The sequence below is a fragment of the Pteropus vampyrus genome, unplaced genomic scaffold (assembly GCF_000151845.1).
Source record: "Pteropus vampyrus isolate Shadow unplaced genomic scaffold, Pvam_2.0 Scaffold254, whole genome shotgun sequence".
NCBI classification, from domain to species: Eukaryota; Metazoa; Chordata; class Mammalia; order Chiroptera; family Pteropodidae; genus Pteropus; species Pteropus vampyrus.
Genome location: NW_011889035.1, coordinates 217,896 through 240,474, shown reverse-complemented (window position 1 = coordinate 240,474; position 22,579 = coordinate 217,896). Strand labels below are relative to the sequence as shown.

Sequence of the window (22,579 nt, the reverse complement as noted above, 5' to 3'; positions counted from 1 at the left end):
TCTTGAAAGGGGGATTGTTTTTGCTACGGGACATAGAAAAGAAAGGTCTGATTCATGCTAGTCACATCACCTGCCACTCTGAAAGGACAGTGAGGGGCTTTAAGCATAATGAAAATGAGGAGTCAAACACCGGGTGTTTATCTCCAGTGTTCCAGACAGAAATATATCTCTGCCCAGTGTGAAGCATCTCCTTTAACAAGACTGCCCTGCCTGCACTCATCGCTCCTGCATACGCATGACGAGCACACCTCATCCGTCATGTCGGGACATGTTAAAAGGAACCTTCTTCCCCTGTTCCCTTCTACTCTGAATAAGTAATTATGAAAAACAAATCGTCACCAGGTCTCTTCTTTTCTTCAGTTTTATTGGGTTTTGTCTGCCTGTCTCCTGTGGACATAAAGAATTGTTCTGTTCATTCAGATCCAATGATTTTCTTTGGGGGGTTGTTTCAGATAAAACAGAAGGTCTGATTTTGTCAGGAATGTAGCACTGAAAGTCTCTAAGAGCAACTATGCATATGAATTTGAGGGCAAAATGTCACCCTCTAAGTGAACTGAATGGAGAAAACACAATAGAAGTCTGTTAAAATGCTGCTTTGGGCAACGAGGGGGAAAAAAGCCTGGATGTGATCATTGTTTCTGAAGGCCTTGTAAGTGCCGGCCCATGCTATGATTTGAGGGGTGCCCAGAAGCCTGCATTTGATTATTTCTTTCTGTTTAATGCACTGCTCTGGATAAAATGTCGGGGTCATATTTGAAGAGGGGAAGTGGCCTTCTAGCTCAAAAAGTCTTATAATCCTAAATGTACACAGGCTACCTGATGTAAGGCAGAATATAATAACTTGTGTGTGTGTGTGTGTGTGTGTGTGTGTGTGTGTGTGTGTGTGTGTGGTGTTATCTCATTAAGTGATTTGGAAAACAAAGTGCAGAATTGTTGGGACCAAGCTTTAAGATCATCTACATTTTGATGAATGGGATTCTGCCCAGGCAGAAAGCCAGAAAGACATAAGACAGGCCTGTATGGCATGTATGTAAAGCCAGTTTTTGAATCCTGACTTCACACATAAGCCTACTTCTTAGGCCTGGGCATCTCAAACTTCTTAAGGATTTCCCTCTTGCTGGCTTCTAAAGTCCTTCATGACTAACATTGCCCTTATGCTGTGATGTGAGACCCAACAATGTGCCTCATGTTGGGTGTCACAGAAGAAAGCACTTTGAAAGTGAAGGATCGATTTGTCTTTAATATACCTCTGTCCTTATCTGCTCTCTTGTCTCATTATCTGTGTCTCTATTTCTCTGTTGAGTGCCTCTTCCTACTTTGCTTCTCCCTGTATCTGCCTGTCTTTCTGAACCTCTCTCTGCCTTGATCTGATTCTCTACCATGTTCTTAACTGTCACCTCCATGCATATGGCTTCCAGGTCATTGTAGCCAGTCCTCAATGATCTTCTAAGCTGTAAAATGAAATTTCTAACTACTTGTTGGATATCTTCACCTGGATATTCTGAAACTCAAAATTACCATGTACCAAACTGAATTAAATTCAATGTCTAACTTCCTTTCTACTTTGCTATTTCACCAACAATGACAAAAACAAAAACCATTGCCACCATAGTGAGAAAAGCTTTATTCTTCCTCATGACTCATCCTTTCACCATCGAACATCGACTAAATCTCTACTATGTTGGAACACTGGGGTCATAAAGCTAAAAAAGATAATGCTTGTTTTCAAGAAGCAGAAAGCATGACGGGTAGGTTATCTGACTACACGGTGCTTTGATATGAGACCTCAAAAGACGTCTTAGGAGCACGTAGGAGGGATATCTAATCCAGCCTGGAGATGGGGTAGTTGAGGGCTCCAGGAAGACTTTTGGGAAGAAGTAACACCTGACTTGAGTCCTGTGTGTTCTGTAGGAGTTGGCCTGGTGAGGGGATGGAGAGAGACACTAGCAGCATTCCTTTCAGAATCAACAACATGACACAAGCTCAGACAGAGAGCCTGGCAATTCTACGGAACTATAAGTAGTGCTGGATGACTGGAGTACAAAGGGTAGGGAAGGGGCATACTCATGGTCTGGGCTCTTAGGGTCATACATGATGGCTCCCACCTCTCCTTACTCTGCATCAAGTAGAGCTGTCAAGTACAAATTTGACTTCCACCAGAAGTTCCTCTTCTCTAGTTCACAACATCCTTACCTTATGGTGGGCCATATTAACAATCCATGTCTCACAACCTCCAGGCTTCTTCCAGTCTAATTTTATCTCCCATTACGACATATTTCTAGATCCTGCCTACTAAAAGCATGTTCTGCAGTCCTGCAGTGCTGGCATCACCTGGGACTCTCAAGCCTCTCCCTAGACCTACTGAATCTGAATCTGAGTTTTAACAAAATCCCTCCAGTGATTTAAATGCATACTAAAGTCTGAAAAGCACTGCTCAAAAGCATAGCTCTACTTATATCCACCACTGCTGAAAAACAAACCTTGCTGGCTCCCTGGTGCCTACTGAATATAGCTCAAAACCCCTCATCTAATTTCTACTTCTTTCCAACCAAACAAGACACTTTTCTTTTCTAGAACATGCTCTATGCATCCTTCCTCATTCTTGCCTTGTCTTTGTTCTTACGGTCCTCGCTTAAAGTGCTCTTTCACTTCTCAAAATCCTTTTGATCTACCGGGCTGAGCTGCCATACAGCCTCCTCTTAGATTCTTCCCTGGTGTGTCTGTCTCATCTCAGAAAGTCCAAAGTATTTAGGCTATTTCTTCTTAGTCTGTTTACCTTGAAGTATAGTTTTACCACTTACATTCCTAACTGTAAACTCCCGAAGGTCCGAGACTATAGCTTATCCATATAATTGTCTCTCATTATTTTAGTTAATAGGTTCTTAATACATATTTCTAGGAAAAATAAATTATTGAAAGACAATGTTTGTCCTCAAAAGATGAAAAAGAGTAATAAGCAAATATTGCTATCAAGAGCAAATGAAATGCAAACTTATTGAGTATTCATTTTGTAATTTCCAAGAAATGACTTCTATTGGTTTGAAATTACATGTCTGAGAAATAACTTACCCCCAAATACTATGGCTAACAAAGAACATAATGGACAGAGAAACTGACTAGCTATTTGAAGTTCTGTCCAAATATCTAAGTGTTAAATTTTATAACTCTCACTTATCTTAAATATCATAAGGCATATGCCCGGCAAGAATTCTAGGTGTATGAAACACATCCTCTCCTCTCTCCCAACGAAAGAGAGGGAAAGTGAGAGCTGGCTGTATGTCTCTGATATTTTTTTTAACATATCATGTAAAATTTGTAACTAACTATGTTTCAGTCTCCTGACATGAACATGTTTACTAGAAATATTCCTTAGAGACAGTCTATATAGAGCAAGGAAGAATCACGGTGCGTGCAACAGAACATGCAATGTTTTCAGGCTAGAATATATCACGGTCACAGAATGCTGATTCGGTAAAAGAAGGAGAGGAGTTTTGCTGGGAGAATACCAATGTAGTTTAACAATGCAGCCCAAACATGTTGTGGCATTCTAGGTGACCAGCTCTTAATGACAAGCCCTCAGGACAAGCAGCTTGCCTGCTTGCCAGAATCTCACAGATTAGAAGTAAGCAAGGGAAATTCTCGATCCATCTCTCCAAAGGGAGTTGGGAAACCAAGGAGGGCACTGCACTTATATTAAGTGAGTCTAATTATCGCATTCCAATAGCCAGAGCGCAGGCAGGACAGTTCTATCCACTGATTCTCTCACCAGGAGTTGGCCGGGAGAAAAATGGGGAGGAAGCTTTGGAAATCTTTTAAGTTCATAGAAGGCCAAGCTGTAGAATTTAGGCCCCATTTGAATTTTCTGCTTTTGTTTTTAGATTTTGGTGTTGTTTTGCATGAGGTCCCCATGAGTTCCAAACTACTAGGCATTTCTTTGGCCCAAATGATGGTTGTTCCTAGGCCTGGACTTTTCTAGGCCCCATCAAAATGTGGTTGATGATAGTTAGTCGATAGGTGGTCCAAAGCATGGTGGTTGAGTATGTGGCCTCTGGAGTCAACCTACCAGGGTTCAAGTCCTTCCTCTGCTTCTTAGTAGCCATGTCATTCTGCAGAGTTATTGGAACCATTCTGCCTATTAGATCTTTATTTGATATTCTGGTCATCATGAACTTATTAGCATTAATTTAAATTTTTAAAAATATTAATAATGAAAATATTATTAATCTTAATTACTGAGGGTTTTTTTTTTTTTTTTTTTTGGTACCCACTTAAGTTTCTCTCCCAAGGAGAGTGCCTCACTTGTCTCACCCTATTCCTGGCCTTGTGTCTCACTTTGTTCATCTAAAAAATGAAATTAAAAATAGTAACCACTTCACTGGATGGATTGTTGTAATGAATAAAGGAGATAAATACACTTGCAGTGTTTAAAACAACACATTGCCTAATATATGAACTCTTACCATTATTTTCTTTGATTATAGATGTGTTCTTCCTACACTAGAGAACAAGGAACATAGTGACGATGCTTCTCTAACATAAGCATGCCTAACAATCAGCTGGAGGGCTTGTTAAAACACAGATTTCTGGACACTATCCCCAGAAATCCTGATTCAGTAGGTCTGGGGCAGGGTCTGAGAATTTGTATTTCTAGCAAGCTTTCAGGAGCTTCTGTTGCTCCTAGGCTCAAACTTTATGTAGTACCTCACTGTGGGGAAAGTAACTGGAGGGCTGCCTATTAAATCTTGGACTGGTCCATCACCAGCAACACATTTGTAATTAATCACCAGCACATACACTTACTCTAAACATGGCCGCTCTCAAAAACTTCCCTCATACTCCATTGCACAGGTTCATTTTGCTAAGTAAATCAGCTGCCAACTGTCTCCACTGCTTTTATCTTCATATTATAGTGTTTTTTTTTCTTTAAAACCTCTAGCGCTATGCCTTATCAGTGCTTATCCCGACTTTGTAAATGAACACTTAGAAAAACATGTCAGAAGTTTCTGAGACCACCCAACAACAAAGTCTTGTCAGTACTGGTTGGTAAAGAGGTTTAGTTTCTTAGTTCAGTTCAATTCAACAAATTCTCACCACTGGCTGCTGGGTGCCAGGCATTATGGATAAAAAGATGAAACAAGTCAAGATGTTCACTTAGAGTGCACAGTCCTTTGGGGGAGAGAGACGCCTGAGCATTAAGTTATAATTCAGGATTACACATGCTAAGATAGTAACATACAGAGAGTGCTGTGAAGGAGCAGAGAGGGTCCCCTGATCTATTCTTCAGGTTTCAGGTAAGATATCCTGGAGGAATTGTTAGGTAAATTGACCCTTCTTCACTCCCAGAGGGTTACTGCCAGGTGTCTGTGAAGACTCGAGAGCTGTAACACTTTGGCTTCTTGGCACCTTGATCCACTCTGCCAGAGACGTACTGCACCCCGATCCTCCCTTCTCTGGGGTGTGGTCTGTGCACAGAGAGCAGCCTCTGCTTCTCCAGGAGATCAGCCTCCTCTGTGCCCAAGCCTGGGTACAAAGAGAAGTCTGCCTAACCTAGGAGTCCAGTCGGTAGGCTGCGTCTCCCATCTTAGTCCTTCCTATTAATAATGGTGATGTTTCTCAATTCGTTTGGAACTCAGGTAGGAAAGAGGGATGCTGACTATTAGGCTCCCTTAGAAATTTCGATGGTTAGTACTCAACTGAGTCAGAAAGTGTGAATAGAGGGTAGGTAGTCAGGTTAGATTCTCTCAAAGGAAATGGTCCTGGGAATGCTGACAGGGCTCGGAGCAATCTTTAGTTCCACCCTGCCTTCTCACTGGTTATGCCCCTTCAAGTTATGTTCCTTAAAAGCAGAGTCAGACTTTCTATTATGAGACTGCAATGCATTTCTCTGAGCCTCATATTTCTCTAAATAATACCACCCACCTCATAGGGTTGTAACTTTTCAATAAGAAAATACATGGAGAAAATCTCTCACTAACTAGAGCACCCTGGTCCAATGTTTAGTCATTACCTCCATATCATTTAGAGCGGGGCTTTGTGCATATTAGGTTGTTCGGTGAAGAATGCTGACCGAAGGTGCAGTCATTTCCTTAGAGTAAGGGAAAGAGAAAAAACGCTTGGTCTCTGCCCTGCCCCCTCCCACCCTCCTTGAACTTGTACACTGGGAAGCAGAGGTACAGTGAACTAATTCATGATCCAAACATCTCTAGTCACACAGGTGGGCAAAATGATTGCTGCTAGAACAATGGCTCTTGGCTGATGGATGTTTGAGACATAACTGCAATGTGGCCTCTGTGGATTGAGTACCATCAAGTATTACAAGAGAAAACATAAAAGAAAACACGGCACAGAAACAAGCTCTCAAGATCACGGACATAACAAGCTCTTTCATTTCACCACGTAAAACCCGCAGAGAGAAAGGGTTATGCTGACTGGCCCCCACAGGTTCCTATTTCCAGCTCATCGAAGAACTGGCCCTCTGCCTGCCTGCAGACAGGAAATGCTCCCGGTTTGCTGACATGCTTTGCCTCCGTAACCCAGGGCTTCCATCTGTCCACATGGTCAGACTCTCTCCCCTAACCACATAGAGGAGCCTGTTTCCTTCTGACCATTCTGCTCTCATTTCACCCTCAACCCCCTGCATAGATTGGAGATGGCTCACACTGGCCCTTGGCCCAGGCAGCCTCCTCCCCTCCCCGCCTCACACCCCAAAGGTTCATTAAATTAGTCACTTGGACTTTCCATAGTTGAGCTGAAGGTCACTTGCTTTAACTGTCAGCCAGGAAAGCAGCATCTCTGGGGGTAGTTTCATAGCCATGTTCTCCTTGAGTGTGAGCTTTGTTCTTACCGCCTGCGTGGCTGTCCCTGGACAGAGCACATGTCTGCCCTCCAACTAGAAGGCAAGAGCACCCTCCATGACACCACGAGGAAACCAGTTTTGCAGTGACAGCCCGTGCTTCAATCCCTGACAGCCTAAGGCAATTGCCTAAGCTTTCTATGTTTCATTTTTTCCAACTAGGAAAACAAGAACACTTAACTTCCTCACAAGGGTGATCTGAGGACATATCAACCAATTTTTGAAAACCACCTTTAAGAGTTTGACCAGAGGAGGTAAAGAATGGTCACTGCTCATCCAGAAGTACTAAGATTAAATAACAACAACAATAATTCTACCTACTTTATTGGGGCTGAAAAACAAATTACCAGTGAAAGCAAACCTAGGTCTCTTTATATAATGTTTCATCTCTGAGCTGGAACTTTAGTATTATGAGGCAATAAAAACAAAACACAACAGAATCCTAAACTCGATGTTCTCTTGGCTCTCTGTCTTGCTTGCAGTGGTGGGTGGACTCCGTAATTACAGTGGTTGTAAAGTCCCAGCCATGTCTCAATCAGGCAGTCAGGGCAGACTCGGCTCTGCGTTAGCAACAGCAGTCATTGGGGAGAGGGTTACAATTATTTCTCTGGCAGCGTTGTCATGATTCGGCAGAGAAAGAAAGTGCTAGAGAGCGAGACACTACAAGAGACTGATAAGCATTCTGCATTTTGTACGTCTCCCTCGAAGCTGGCATTTGGGGAATGCAGTGAAGTTTCAAAACTCCAGAAGCAAAGACACGTGAAGGAGTGGGTCAGACCACTGCTACGCTTCGTTTCTGACAGGGAATGGCGCCTGGTAGACAGAAGGGCTGTCTGTCACTTGATATTTCAATGTCCAAAGTTAAGGACTTCCCCAAAACATCTTGATACAACATTCGGAAGCTTTGTCCATGAAATCCCTTAAAGTATCTAAAGCATTGTTTGTCAGCCTGTGCCCAGCCACTGGTGGACTGGTGGACTGTGGAGGAATGGCAACTGCTACAGTAGGAGAATGATTTTCATCACAAACCTTCATGGGACTTCAGTAAAACACCATCAGCCTTCTGCTGAGCTCAGTGTTAGCCCTCCCCACCACCACTGGTTAGCGACTGACAAGAATGACGTGCTCATGCAGTATGCGTGAAAATTGTTAGAAATAACTATCTTTAAGTGACCTCCTGCTATACAAAATTTGACTCTTCCAAGTAACTGGCTATTTTACTTACCTATACCCATGATCTATTGATATATCTCTTGATCTCTGTATTAAGGTATCTCTAATATTCATGTAGAGATTGAGAGATAGATATAAAGCTAGTATATGTATTTCACAAAAGATTTCAAAGAATCCAAAATTTTTTAAAAAGCTTAGGCACTATGTATTTGCTGTTTTTCTCACCTCTGTGAGTAATAACTTCTGTGAAGTTACTGCTTGATAATTTAAGATTACATTTTACTTTTGCCCTAAAATTACCTATTTCAAATTTTAAGAGGTGGTCTCTGATTCTTGTTTCCTATTCTGTTTTAATTCAGTTTAAGGAGAATTATCTATTGTGTTTCCAGGGCTGTGGTTTTAGTATTCTAAGGAAATGTAAATCATATTTCCTGTTCTCAAGGTATTCCAAGTCCTGTGGAGAAGGCAAGGATAAACAGAAAATGTTTTTTATCTGAGAGGATATGATTACTGCTAAAATGAATCACATGACTAAGAGGTGCTACAGAGTCCCATGTATGCCAAGATTGCATAGTTTATTTACAAAAGAAAAAGTTCTCATTCTTATAGTCTGTTGACATGTGTTGGTTTCCCCAACACAGTGGACCACCCAGGTGGGTGTCCTTCTCTAGCTTTGCTTTGTTGGTCCTGGGGTAACCAGGCCCACACACCGAGATAGGCTCTGAAAGCAAGATGCTGCCCAGGTTGACCATCTGTCTAGGTTTTCCTGTGTGGCATAGGGGAAGTCCAGAGTGATTGTGGATGCTCTCAAAGGTCAGCTCAGGAGGAGCTGTCAGGAGGGAGTCCAGAGCTGTCACGAACCTCCACTAACGCCTCTGAAAACTCTGACAATAGGTAGACAAGACTATTCCTGAAATCAGAGCAGATTTCTTTTGGCTGAGTGGAGGCTGGAATTGGCAAGGGCTAATTTTAATATGAAGTCTATTTTTTAATTTCGCTAGGTTCTAGGTAGAATGGTCAGGAGTGAGATGACCATGTAGAGAATTAGTCAGGGGCACTGATCCCCAGTGACCCTCCAGGTCTTATTAAAATTCTTATTTAAAATAGATATTATTCAAATGCCTAGGTAAAGATAGGACTTAGTAAAGGGATGTGGGTAAGACATCATATACCCAGCCTTACCTTTCAGAAAAGGAAATAAGATTGGCTATGTTAGGAGAATAAAGTCTTCTTTGGGAAAAAATACCAAACGGTAAAGGAAAAATGTGAAAACTCCAAAAGGTGCATCTTAGAGCCGTCTAATGAACATGGAAGCAAAGCTCTCCTCCTTTTCCTTGCCGGCTTGTGGGCAAAGGGCTGCTGCTCTTCCTTATGATCCCTGAGTGCAAAAAATATTAATTTGTAAGGAATCCCCAGGGTTCTAGTGAAATTAATGTGACTTTCTTAATTACAAATTGTATCAGAACTGTTGTCACAGGCACTTGAGTGGAAAGAACAGCAGAGGCATGAGAAGGACGAGAAATCCATGGTTGGTTTTGGTTCAGATTATATGGCCTCTTGAATCTCATTGCCGGGCTGTGAGATGTATGCCTAAAATGTATACCTCATCAAGTGGCCTGCCATTTACATTTCATACACTTGATGAAGGCTCTACGGCAAGAATTTCTAAACCTTTAAATCATCAGCCCTAAGTGACCTGACCAGACTAATTTGCTGTCAGTCCCTCACCCCATCTCCCATCAAACCAAATTCAATTACCAGCCAAGCCCCTAAATCAGAGTTTCTCAAACTTTAGTGAACAAGAAACAGATTCCTGGGCTCCACCCCTAGGGAGGCACCTGGTGACTTAGATTGCTAATAAATTCGCAGGTAATGGTGATGCTGACCCTGCTGGTCTCAAGAACACTCTTTAAAAACCACTGTCCCGTCTACGGCCATGCCACCCTGAACGTGCCCGATCTTGTCTGATCTCGGAAGCTAAGCAGTTGGGCCTGGTTAGTACTTGGTTGGGAGACCACCTAGGAAGACCATGTGCTGTAGGTGTAAAAAAACCAAAACCAAAACCAACAAACAAACAAAACACTGCCCCATTGCCTCTATTCTGTACGCCTAACCCACTTTATGTAAAATGATATCGTATTCTGAATTTATTATAATTAGCTGCATGTCCTGCACTGTAGTGTTTATTCTCTTGAATCAGGAATGAGTATATATCTTATTAAGCTTTGTGTCTCTCTTGCCTACCACAGGGCCTTTTCATTATAGAAAGAGATCCATAAGCACTTTTTAAATCAGAAGGAGCCAGGCAGAAGAGACAACCGTCTCCTGTCTCCCGGGCCTCTGGAAAGCCCTGGGTGGTTATGTTTACAGGCTCCCACAGAGCCATTTAAATCAGGAGGAGGTGTCCCTGACTGTCTTCTTCAATGCACCCTTCCTGTTGCCTTCTGGCTCTTCCATTCCTTGATGGTAAGGAATTCTGAGTCAAAAAGCCCTAGATCTGAACACAACTGTAAACTCCATGGTCTTTAGTAACTTGGTTAACCCAATTCTCAGCTTTCCCATTTCTGAGATATGGGACTAACAATTTCTAATTCATCATTTTTATTTTTGAGGATTAAATAAAAAAATGCATAGGATCTGTGTAGCTTTGTGCTTGTCACACAGTAGGTACTCACTCATACTGTATGTTATTTATTATAAATGCAAATTTGGGTGAGAGCACAAAGTGCAGTTTGCTCTGTACCCTCCAGGAGTGACCCTTGGTGAACATTGCCTATAAATTACTCTACAAGGTTTGACAAACAGCTGCAGGATAAGCTGGGAGACACTGCACCTTTCCCTGAATATCAGTGACCCCAATTTCTGCTAGGGGGATAAATCTTCTTCTATTTTAATATAATTTCTGAAGAGTCAGTGGAAAGTAGGAATGCCCGTGAAAGAAGCCTCTGGAAACTGCAGAGTTGAGAGTGGGGAGCGTCCCTGAGGACCAGTCTCTGAGCAGACGCCTGTGTACTGAGATTGGGAACATTTAGAACCTGAAACAGTAGAAATGTGGTGGTGAAGGCAGGAGAATTAAATCTCAGTCTCCCCCACACAAATCAATCACAGAGGAAATAGGCATTTGAGGAGAAAGTTCCTTTACAATGTATTTCTATTTGTATTTCTATTACCTCATCTCATAAATCTCGTTCCCTCTTAGTATGATTCCTTGAGCAGCTCAGCCCGGATCTTTTTCAGTCTCTTAATGGGTTCATTTTTCGACTCCGTAGGACTGACAAAGGAGTCTCGGAATCCACCAGATGGGGCCGGGAGCAGGTCAGAGGACCAACAACAGGGTCACTTCAGACTGAAAAAGGATAACGTGAAGCTGATCCTCCAAATGTCTGCAAGTTACTGGAACTTTCTACTTATATGCTGAGGGAAGAATTCAAAGCAATAAAAATATAATTACAGGGTACATGCTATATCTTATTTAAGAGTCTGCTGTTTCACGTTCAATATTCATATATCCTAAGTTTTATTCAACAAATGTGGTTCATATTCTATTCCACTGTTCACACAGAATCAACGTGTTCAGGAACTTCCCACATTTTAGCTTCCAAATTATATCTGCCAGAGTTTGCCTTCTGTCCCCCAAAACATAAGGAACTGGAAGATTTTGAGTTTGGGAAATATAATCACTGCAACCTATGCCCTTCATTTTGCAAATGAGGAAATCTAAACCTTACTACAGGTTGGTGTCAACACCAAGGGGCTGAAATCCAGTTTTTCTGACCCTCAATACATTACTCCCTTCTATTATACTATGTAGCTATCATATTCATTTAAAGTTTTTAAAAGCATTTTTTTTTAATTAAAAAAGCACTTTAATCCTGACAATACATCCCAGACCCCAGCTTACTGTCTGTTTAGAGAGAAGAAAAAGAAAGTTAAATATTATGTTCATAACCTCATGGAGGCAGTCTCTTAACTCTATTTTATCAATCTACTTTTTTTTTTTTTTCCAATCAGCATATCAAGTTCTTTACATGTAGAATCTCAGGTATGACTTGCTTTTGCATTCACAAGAGGTTAATTGAATCAAGTCTTAGCACCTCTACCTGGTATGAAACAAAGTATTTCATAAGGCTAATAAGATACTCAGAAGTCTTCTAGTCTAGGTGTAGTTCCAGAAATTATAATAGGTATTATAAATTAACAAAAATATAAAGACCCTACCCTCATGGAATTTCCAATTGAGCTTAAATGCCCTGAGCAAGAGGGTCGAGGCAAGACTCTAGGCTGTCCTAGACACAAAATGCCCAAGGCCTGGCATAGTTTAATTAAATGACCATCATCCTCTATTAGCCATGAAAAACACTGCTTGTATAACTATGTTATTATCACTTCCTGCCTGGATTAGTGTAATCCGTGATATATAGGCTTTCTGTGCTCCGGCATTTCCTCTGGGGAGTTTCAACTTTTGCAAAACCCCAGCTTCAGAATGCTGGCTGAAGCCACGACTTCATTACTCATGTCACTCCTATGCCAAGCAAACTCACAAGCTTCCTTTACAGTGGAGTATAGACTGTAAACGTCCTGAAGCGAGAAGGATAAGCAGCTCCAAACCTGGGGCTGCCTGGGCAGTCTAAGTATACACCCCCCTCACCTCAAGCAGGAGTCAGCAAGTGCCGGCTCCAGGCAACATATGTGTTCATCTCCTGTTCCTTGTTAAGAAAAAGCTGGATATGGTAGAAATGATTCAGATCCTCAGTGGGATTGACTAGGCTCTTCCCAACTCTTTAATTCTATTTTGCTAGAAGAGCTACTTACTTCCTGGGGGACTCTCTCGGGTGTGACACTGTCTTTATGCCTACAATGTCATCCTTTTAATCATAAACTCACTTTTTTTTTTCAGAAATGAAATAATACTGGAGATCAACTGGAAATATTTCAAATGAGGAAACTGAAGCTGAGAGAGATAAGGTGCTTAGACAAGGTCACAGCTAGGATTAGAATCCAGGTGCCTAACTGACTTAAAGAACTACTGTGTCCTCTCTGATAAACAGTTCATATTCCAGTGACCTGTGTCATATGGCCTTATCCTCCCTCTACATTTTCAAAGAGGATCATATTTTATCTGTAGGCTGTCCCACTTTTTGGTGCTGTTGTGGAAAGGATCTTGAATGGCAAACACCATTTCTCATTGATAATATTGCTCAGGTAGTATCTCAAAGTAGATTTTCAGTGCCAGGGCAGGATAGAAGCCCATTAAAGATGTTCCAGTGTCCAAAAATACCACTGGGTTTTCACAAAGCCAAACTGCATGAAACAGATCAAAGAGCATTATATTGCCTTCTGGTTATGGGTCACTCTATCTCTGTGAATCTAGTCATAAACACACAGAAATTTAGAGCTGCAAGGGATTTCAGAGATGATCTTGTCAACTCCTTCAGTTTAAAGGTGAAGAAAGTTGAGACTCAGAGAGTACTAAAGACTTGCCCCCAGGCTATAGAGCTAGTTACAAGGAAACTGGCCTGTCCTTTCCTCCCCGCCCCAATCCCATTGCATTGTCCAGTAACAAAAGGCTTATGCCACCAGATATAGCCAGTGGTTTTTCCATCCCAGTATTGTGCCAACAATATTCTCGCTATTTAGCTCTTTATTTGAAATTCTCAAGATTGCAGAAGATGCTCTTGATTTTTTTAGAGTGACACAGATTGTGACAAAGTCCCAAACTGACCTCTTCCATAGCAGGAGAGCACAAGCCAGGGTTCAATAAATCCCTGGACATAACACAGTAGAAGAAAGAAGAATACCACCCCATCATGGTCTCAGAAGAAGTCAAATCAGAGATCTAATGCTTACCATTCATCATATAGCCTTTGAAGTATGATGCTTAAGATAGGTAGTGTGGCACTTTCATAACTAAAGCAAGTGGAAAAAAATGTCAAATTCTACTTTAAGGACAATAAGCCTCTCCACAGATTGATTAGGGGAGAAAACTACCCATCTTTCTGTTTTCCTCTTCACAGAACCTGTGCAATATATTTCCCTAAATGTCTGGTGCCCAGATCTTCCAAGGGCAAGAACTTTGTAAAACATTTTTTATTATAAAAATCATACATAATTATTATAGAAAATTTGGAAAATATAGAAAATTATCAAGAAGAAAACAAAACAGATCCATATATCCACCATAAATAGATAAATACTATTCTTTTAAATATATCTTTCTAGTATTTTGTATAGGTATGCATGTACATAGTTATTTTTCCAAACAAATTGGCCTTATATCATATTGTTTTGTAGCCTGGTTTTTTGTTTTTTGTTTTTCACAGTTTACCAAAACATTTTTTTTCCAGGTAGTTATCAAACTTCAGTGAGCATCACAAGTACCTGGAAGGTTTGTTAAGAGTGCTGAGTTCCCTCCTTAAGAAAATTTTAAAAAGGGCTGAGTTTTAATTCTAGTTTCTGTTATAGCACCTCTAGGGTGAAGATCTGTAATTTGCATTTCTAATAAGCTTCCATTAAATATTTGTGTTGCTGGTCTGGGAAACATACTTTGAGAATCATGGTTATATTATAACATAACTTAAAAAAAGGTTATATTCTATATATATATATATATATATATATGTATATATATGTATGTATTACATATATAGTGGGTGTGGTATAGTGTAGGCATTTAGACTTTTTCCCAATTTATAAATAACAATTTAATAAATATTTATATTTTGTATATCTGTTTCTTTTTTTAAAAAAGGAGCTTTATTGAGGTATAATGCACATACCATAAAATTCACCTATTTTAAGTATACAATTCTTTGTTTCTTTAGAATGAATGCTAAAAGGAATTGCTGGGTCAAAGATTATGAACATTTTCAGGCTCTTGATACATATTGACAAATTATCCTCTGAGGTTATACATAATTACATTTTTACAGCAGAGTGTGAAAGTCTCATTTTCTGATTTCCTGGGGGCAACCCAGAGTATTATAATTTTAAAAACAGCTTTACCAATGTGAAAAGAAAAAAATAGTATTGTATTGTTGCTTTTATTTATATTTCTTTGACATCAATTGAGTTGGAACATTTTCCCCCATATATTTATTTGGCATTAGTATTTATGATTTTGTGAATTGCTCTGCCTTAGGCAGGATATTTATGCAGGTATCATGCACAGCACAAGACCAGTATTGTGCCAACAGTACTCTCGCTATTTAGCTCATTATATGAAATTCCCAAGAATGCAGAAGATGCTCTTGATTTTTTTAGAATGATACAGGCTGCGACAAAGACCTCTTAACAACTGACTGATGGACATAGGGAATAATATTCTAAGTAAAATGCCATTTTCCTACAATTCTCATTGAACACCAGTTTTTTCTTTCTCTCTTTCTCTCTCTCTCCCTCTTACACACACACACACACACACACACACACACACACACACACACACACTCCCCAAGTTATATACGACCATCATGCTATGGGCAGCCCCAGGGAAACTCCCACTGTCTACAAAAGCACGCAAGCTTAAAAACCCCCAAATGAATTGAGTGAGTCAGTTTTACTGCAAACGGCCAAATGAATTTAGTTAAAGGATACGTGTTATAACGTTTACGTAGTTAATTTTAAAAGAAAGTGGTTATTATATGTAGCAGGCTTTTTATCTTGTTTTCTACCCCTTTCTGGCAGTGCGCAGACTCAGTCTGATAGCTGCTCCCTCACCCAGTGGAAGCTGAAAGCAAGAGGACCTGAGCAGAGAGCTGTAACTGCTAATCTTTGAAAACTTTCCTAACTTGCCACCACAGAAGCCATAAGGTCAAATACCAACAGCTAAATCTTTGGTGGAGAATTTTGCATTCTTGGGCTCTTGGACATTCACTGGTGGGGAAATGTCACATATATTTTCACAGGCGAAGGGAGTCGGTGTCCAAAGCTTCCAATACAAAGGCACTGTGTTCTAGGTTTCAATCTGGGATGCAGTGAACTGTCTAGTTCCCTTTTCCTGAAATTCTTCTGAATAAATATAAGGCGACTTTTCCATTATACCAGCAAGATTCGAAATTACAGTATCTTTTTCTGCTTGGTCTGTCCTACTGACTACTCACCTTCCAAAAGCCATGTGTTATGGACAATTTCTTAGTCCTCTTGTCTTCCCTTTTTATTTTCTCTGTTCCTGAGTGCGGGATGTTCTCTTCTCTGATGGCTTCAATTCTCATTTGATGCTGATGGAGCCAAACACCACATTTCCATCCACAAACTTGCTCTCTTGATAAATGCCTTCTGGAAAGTTATCTTTACTAGAAAGACTGACGGTGCAAATCTAACCTGTGCAAATCTAACTCTTTAACTCTGTCCACCTCAAGTTTCTCCTTCTTGTCTTCCTATTTCTCTTAATGGCATAACCATTTATGTTAAAAAAGAAATCCTGAATCTTATCTGGATTTTCTATATTCACTCGCTCCCTGAACCGTCTATTCTGCCTCAAGCATGGATCTCTTGAATGGCCCTCCCTTTGTCTTCCCCTGTGTATTAGCTCAGACCCTCCTAATCTCTTGTTTTTACTACTTCACCCCTTCTAGCTGACTTTCCTCCTAGTAGACCTTCTTTACTCTAATTCACTTTATGCCTTAACACTGGCCTCCAGAGGCGTCTTCCCATTAAAGAAATCCAATCCTGTCACTCCTTTGCCCGAAGACAGCTGTCTGGAGGACTGCTCTGAATTTTTTGGCATGGGACCTAAGACTTTCACTACCAGTCTCCTCTCCTTCCCTCCTCACTTCACTGCCACCGCCACCCGTCCCTTGCACACTTTTCTCTAGTCACATCAAATCTCTATTCCCAGAACAAGATAATTTTAGCTTTTTACCTCAGGTTGTGTGCATTCTCTTCCTTTTTATTTGGCCCAAAATTTCCTCCTTATTCTTCAGTACCAATGGAAATGAATCACATCATTCATTAATTCATTCACTTATTCAACATAATTATTTTTAGCATCTAATATTGGTAAAATATTGTGCTAAGGGAAACCAAATAGACAGGAATCCTGTTCTCATGGGGCTGTAAGTTTTTCTTGAAGCCTTTCTTGACGCCTTTGGCATTAATAATTTCCTCCTCACCCTCACAGCATTCTGTTTATAGCACTACTATGGCAGTTAATAAACCATCATGTAATTATCTGCTTATATGTCTGAAGTCTGAATTCCTGACTAGACTATGAACTCCTGGTTGGGGAGTGGAAAGGATCAATGACTGAGTCTTACTCATCTCTGTTTGTAAAGGCTATTTGACATAGTGGTTAAGACATATGCTCTGAATACTACCACCTGGGTTCAAATTCTGCCTCTATCATTTGCAAGCTCTTTAACTTGGAAAAAAATTAATCACTCTGTGTTTGTTCTTCTGTTGAATGAACTTAATAGTAGTAACCTATAAAGTTGTAAGAATTAAAAGAGTTAATGTATGCAAGCAATTGCTTTTGAATACAATAAGTGCTCCGTTTTTACTAATTCTATTATGGTACTAATAATAGGAAGTTCTCAAAAAACGCCGGCTAAAGGAGTGGATATTATTTAAATATAATAAGATCTATCTAAGTGTCCATCCATGTGTCCATCCCTACCTTTATCTATCTTGGTCAAAGGCTGTATCATCTCATTCACAGATGTGAGAATGGTCAGAATGATGGTATTTGGAGTAGTACAGAGCTGTTGTTATTCAGGGTTGAGCTTTATCATCAGTTTCATATTGGTTTAATTTATTATTATTATTAATCTGCCATAAATTACCTATGTGACATTTGCCAGGTCACTTTGGTTTTCTGGGTCTCTATATGATAGTGGGTTGGGTTAAAGTTTCTCTGAATCCTCCCATCCTGTTGATCACTGACTCCTGTGCTGAGGATTGCAAATCATGACTGAAGGCCTGAAAGAATTAATGCCTCTCCTAAGAGAGAACAGTTTACTCTGTATTAACCTCAGGGTCAGTTTCCAAATGTCATTCAATAGCAACACACCTGGATTTTTAAAGGGGAAGAGAGAATGCTAACTCCACTGTGCGTCTCAAGCCAGCACTCAGCTGTTATAGGAACAAAAAAGCACACCTGAAACAGTCATTCTCTTCCCTCCTGTCCTGCCTGCAGCAAATTCCCTCCATTCTGCATTTTCTCCACAGGCATCACTATCCCACTCTCAGGCCCTGGAGATGGGCAACCCAGGAGACAGGTGCTTGAGCTGCTCCTTCCTAAGGGGTCTGGCAGAGGCCACCTGTAGGAAGTCAGCTATGTGGTCTCACCCTTGAGAACAAATCTAAAAGTGCTAACAATAGTGAGTACATGTTCGTTTTTCCAGAAATCCAGTTCCCATTCTTGCCTTTATTTCTGTTATGCCATTGTGATATTGTGATTTATAATAAGAAATATATATTTGACCTTTGTTCCTGTTTCTGGTACAGAGCTCCTAAAACTCTCAGCATTTCCTAAGTGACAAGAGCAATAAAGGTGTTTTTGTTATGTTAATGAGGTGACTTTTGGACCCACCTAAGGATGGGGGCTTGCCAGAGAACCAATCTCGTGATTAGAGTGTTGGAACTTTAAGTTCTAACTCCCCCACGCCTCCTCACCTACCTCCACCTCCTGGGAGGGAGAGAGACTCAAGATTTGAGTTCAATCACCAATGACCAATGATTTACTCAATTATGCCTGTGAATGAAGCTTCCACCAAAACCCAAAAAGATGGTGTTCAGGGATCTTCGAGAGGACATGGAAGCTCCTATGCCCTGTCCCCATACCTTGCGATATGCATCTATTTTATCTGGCTGTTCCTGAGTTATATCTTGTTATACTAAACTGGTGATCAGTAAGTAAAATGATTCTCTGAGTTCTGTGAGCCTCTCTAGCAAATTAATCAAACCCAAGGAGTGGGTCATGGGAACCTCTAATCTACAGCCGATCAGAAGCACAGGTGACAACTTGGGTCAGAAGTTGTGGGTGGGGGAGTCTTGTAGGACTGAGCCCTTAACCTGTGGGATATGACTCTATTTCCAGGTAGTGTCAGAGTTGAACTGTAGGACACCCAGCTGGTGTTGGAGAATTGCTTGTTGGTGTGGGAGTCCCCCACTTTCCTACATTGGAATTGGTGTCAGGAATGGTGCCATCAATGGGGAACGAAAGAAGAATGGGAGATAAAGTGAAATTTTTATTCTCCCCATGTTACCTAACATGTAGCAGCATCTCTAGTCTTGAGATATTTTGCTCACTATTATGTGAATTTTTATATATTACATATATTATTATTGTATGAGTTATTATACAAAGAGAGTGGTACACAATCTAGCTGTTTCAGGAAGACTTGGTTTAAGAGAGACTGTATAAGCACCCGAGCACCACATAGTTCCTTTTTAGGGAGTCGGGGCACATCACATGGGTAGAGCGCAACTCTCAAGCCCGGTGCCAAAGTTCTTCACACCAGTGTCTCCTTGGCTAGTGTTTTCTAAGCTTTTAGAGGAAATCCTAGCCTTTCGTTATTTCTCCTTCCTCTACCTATATCATGTGGTGACAGACTTTCTTATCAAATCACATTAATTAAGTAATAATTAATGTTTTTCCATTTAAAAATTAATCAAAGACACAGATTACAGCTAATCAATGCCTCTCATCTTCACCACAGTGCCAGTGTAATTATTTTTATCATTTCAGTGAAAAGCACAGAAAATTGGCCTCTTGCTGAGTTTATTCAATCTTATCACAGATACAGTTTGCCTTCTGATGAAGCTTTTTGGAAAACCGAAGCTAGTTCCAAACCCCCATTATGACTCAAACTCTACATTTTGACAGGAAGCTAAGCAAGGTGGGAAGAGGTTCCCTTTCTCACAATGAGAGGTTAGGGGGCTGATGCATGGATTACCAGGTGGTGAATGACAGAAAGATTTCTTGGCTAACGCATATGTCTGAAAGTTGTGGAGAGAAGGGGTGAGGGAGGAGCATGGCGTCTGTATGTAGTGTTTACTTTTTTCTTTAATTTTGAGTAGGTGAAAATCAATTTAGCCCTCTGTTTCCACTTCTATCCTCTTTCTCACCTCTGTCTCTTCTCTTTCTCCTTCCTATTGTCCCCCAAGGTAACTGATGGTGGGATCAGAGAGGGGATGGAGATAAAACTCGCCTGTGGGAAGAGTGAACTGGACAGTCAGATTGTGTGTGAGCTAAGGAGAATGACACAACAGTCATTGTCTGTTATTACTATCTGTCTAATAGTGATAGACAGAATCCTTATCACATATGTTTTTATGGTGGTCTTGACCCAGCTCATACTTCTCTACCTGACTAATTTCCCCTTATGCTTTAAGACTCTGTCCAGTCAGGGTAGGTCCTCCTCTTCTGTTCCTAAGATATTGTATTTAATTACTGGTTTATTTTTTCAAACTGTCCCACTCTACTCTGCAATCCATGAGAATATCTCTGTGCCCATTGCCTCAGTAAACTGCCTGTACATGATTGGTGTTCATCAAATGCTTTTTAAAACAAATTAATAACAATATGTGTAAATAACTGCCATATAAAGGAAGTGTCTCTTCTGGCTGTCAATACAGGCATGAGATTAATAAAACAGAAAATAGGTACCGTCCAAGTTAAATTGCAGTGAGACTCAACAGTGCCCCAAAGTCCAGTAAAAAGAGTAAAATCAGAGCTGGAGACAGGATAATGGTGAAAACCAATAATAAGCGTCAGTGGCCTCGGGCAGGGGTTTACATAAAAGCAGTTAGGAAACAAGGAAAGGAATGAGGAAGTTGTACGCTCTTTAGGGGTTGGAGGTGTCTGCGGAAGGACCTTGCCTGCATCCCTCTTTATCTTCAACTCTGTCCCTCAGAAGAAAGAGGACTGCTATACTAACCCCTAAATCCGACAGCTTGAGCTAGATTGCTACTTCTTTGATGGCAGACACCTTCCCTTCCATGTCTTTGAGATTCCAACAGTAACCTCTCACAGTGCCTTGTAGAGAGAGATGCTTAGGCAGTAAGTGCTGATTTGACTAAAACACAAAGCACAATATATTCTGATAAACAGGGCTGAGACCTTCATCCTTTTTGTACACGGATGTATCTTACAAGTCTAGACCGGTGCTCAATAAATACTTGTGAATGAATATATGAATTTCAAAACTTCATGACAGACCATTGTCTCTACGGCCAGAGTTGAGTAGTGTTTTCAATTAACCCCCATCTCAAGGTAATTCATGTCTCATCAGCAAAGCAAAAGGAGTTAATAAACTTTAATCTAGGTGCATGCATCACTTGACTAAGTACACCAGAGGCCCAACTGGTGGCATTCAGACAGTCTCCTACTTCAGTGCCTTCTTTGCTCATTTTTGAAGCAAGATTAAGCCAGGTCCTTTTTCAAGTTATGGGAGCAAGGGGACAGCTTCTTTACTCAAACTGGTCTCTGCTCACACCCTCTTACCTGAGAGGTAAGATGTTTTGACATTGAAAAACTCATTCATTAGTTCTAATACCTGAGAAGGGGAGCTCTCTGTCCATTAGAGAAAGATTACCATATTTCAAAATTTAAGGTAAAACTCCTCCTCTCAAATCATAAATTTTTGTCCTCAAATGTTACTCTTAAAAATAATGCCATGAAAACACAATACTGGTAGTGAAATAAATTTCACATGAAGCGGTGTCCGCATTAAAGGCATTTACAGTCCCAGAGAGTGTGCATCTATATTTCACTTGTCCTGTTACGCCCTATGAATTTACACAGCTGGATTTAATAACAATTTTCTTAAAGTGGTGGGAATATCTTTCTGTGTATACATTATGGAATGGGAGACTCTTACACCAAGAATTTAACACCAGCAAAGCACATGTGTACAGATGGAAAAACATGAGTAATTCCCTTTCATGTGCTTTCCAGCCTTTCAATATGTGTAAGTGTGAATGGTGCATGACTTTCTAACGGGCATCCTTTTTGCCAGTTGCCATAGTTGATAAGCTTGTACTTCTTTCCTAACATCCTTCCCCTCCTTTCACCCCAGCACAATAATAGTTTCGGCATTTACAAATCATCTCTTGCCAGATTCCTGCCTATGCAAACATGCCATACTTCCTCCCCTTTGCAAAGTGCCCTGGAATCCAGGGGGCTGTTGGCAAGATGGATCCCAAAGCACTTGGGCACAGTCTGCAGCTACCAGCCACAAAACATCTTGGAGGAAATGTTTTGCCACCAAAGGAAGAAATCGAAACATAGAGAATAACATTTATATTTGAACTGTGACACTCAGGAAACGAGAGAAGAAAAGTATCCTAATGAAAATGGTCTTGTGAGTAAGAAAATGGAAGGAAGAGCTAGTTTTCGGTAGGACAGAGTTACATTTTTTAGCAGGCTGAGTTTGAGGGGACTGGAAAGCCCTGGACATAAAGGACTGGAACTCAAAGAAGAAATCAAGTTTGCTCAGAAAGGCTAGGATGTTGAGAGTCATCCACACAGAGAAGGCAGCTCTCGAGGAAGAAAAAGACAGGAGACAAAGAGCTGAGACTAAACTCAGTGGACCACCTACATCTAAGAGGTGA

General features: G+C 40.7%; 1 protein-coding gene and 1 pseudogene across 2 annotated transcripts in view; one reads left to right on the top strand and one right to left on the bottom strand.

Moving 5' to 3' along the window:
• The window catches only part of MAML2 (mastermind like transcriptional coactivator 2), a 333,389-nt gene that overhangs the window by 153,255 nt on the left and 157,555 nt on the right, over positions 1-22,579 (bottom strand). The gene's annotated exons all lie outside the window — the stretch shown is intronic.
• On the top strand, positions 9,953-10,069 carry LOC111729263 (annotated as a pseudogene).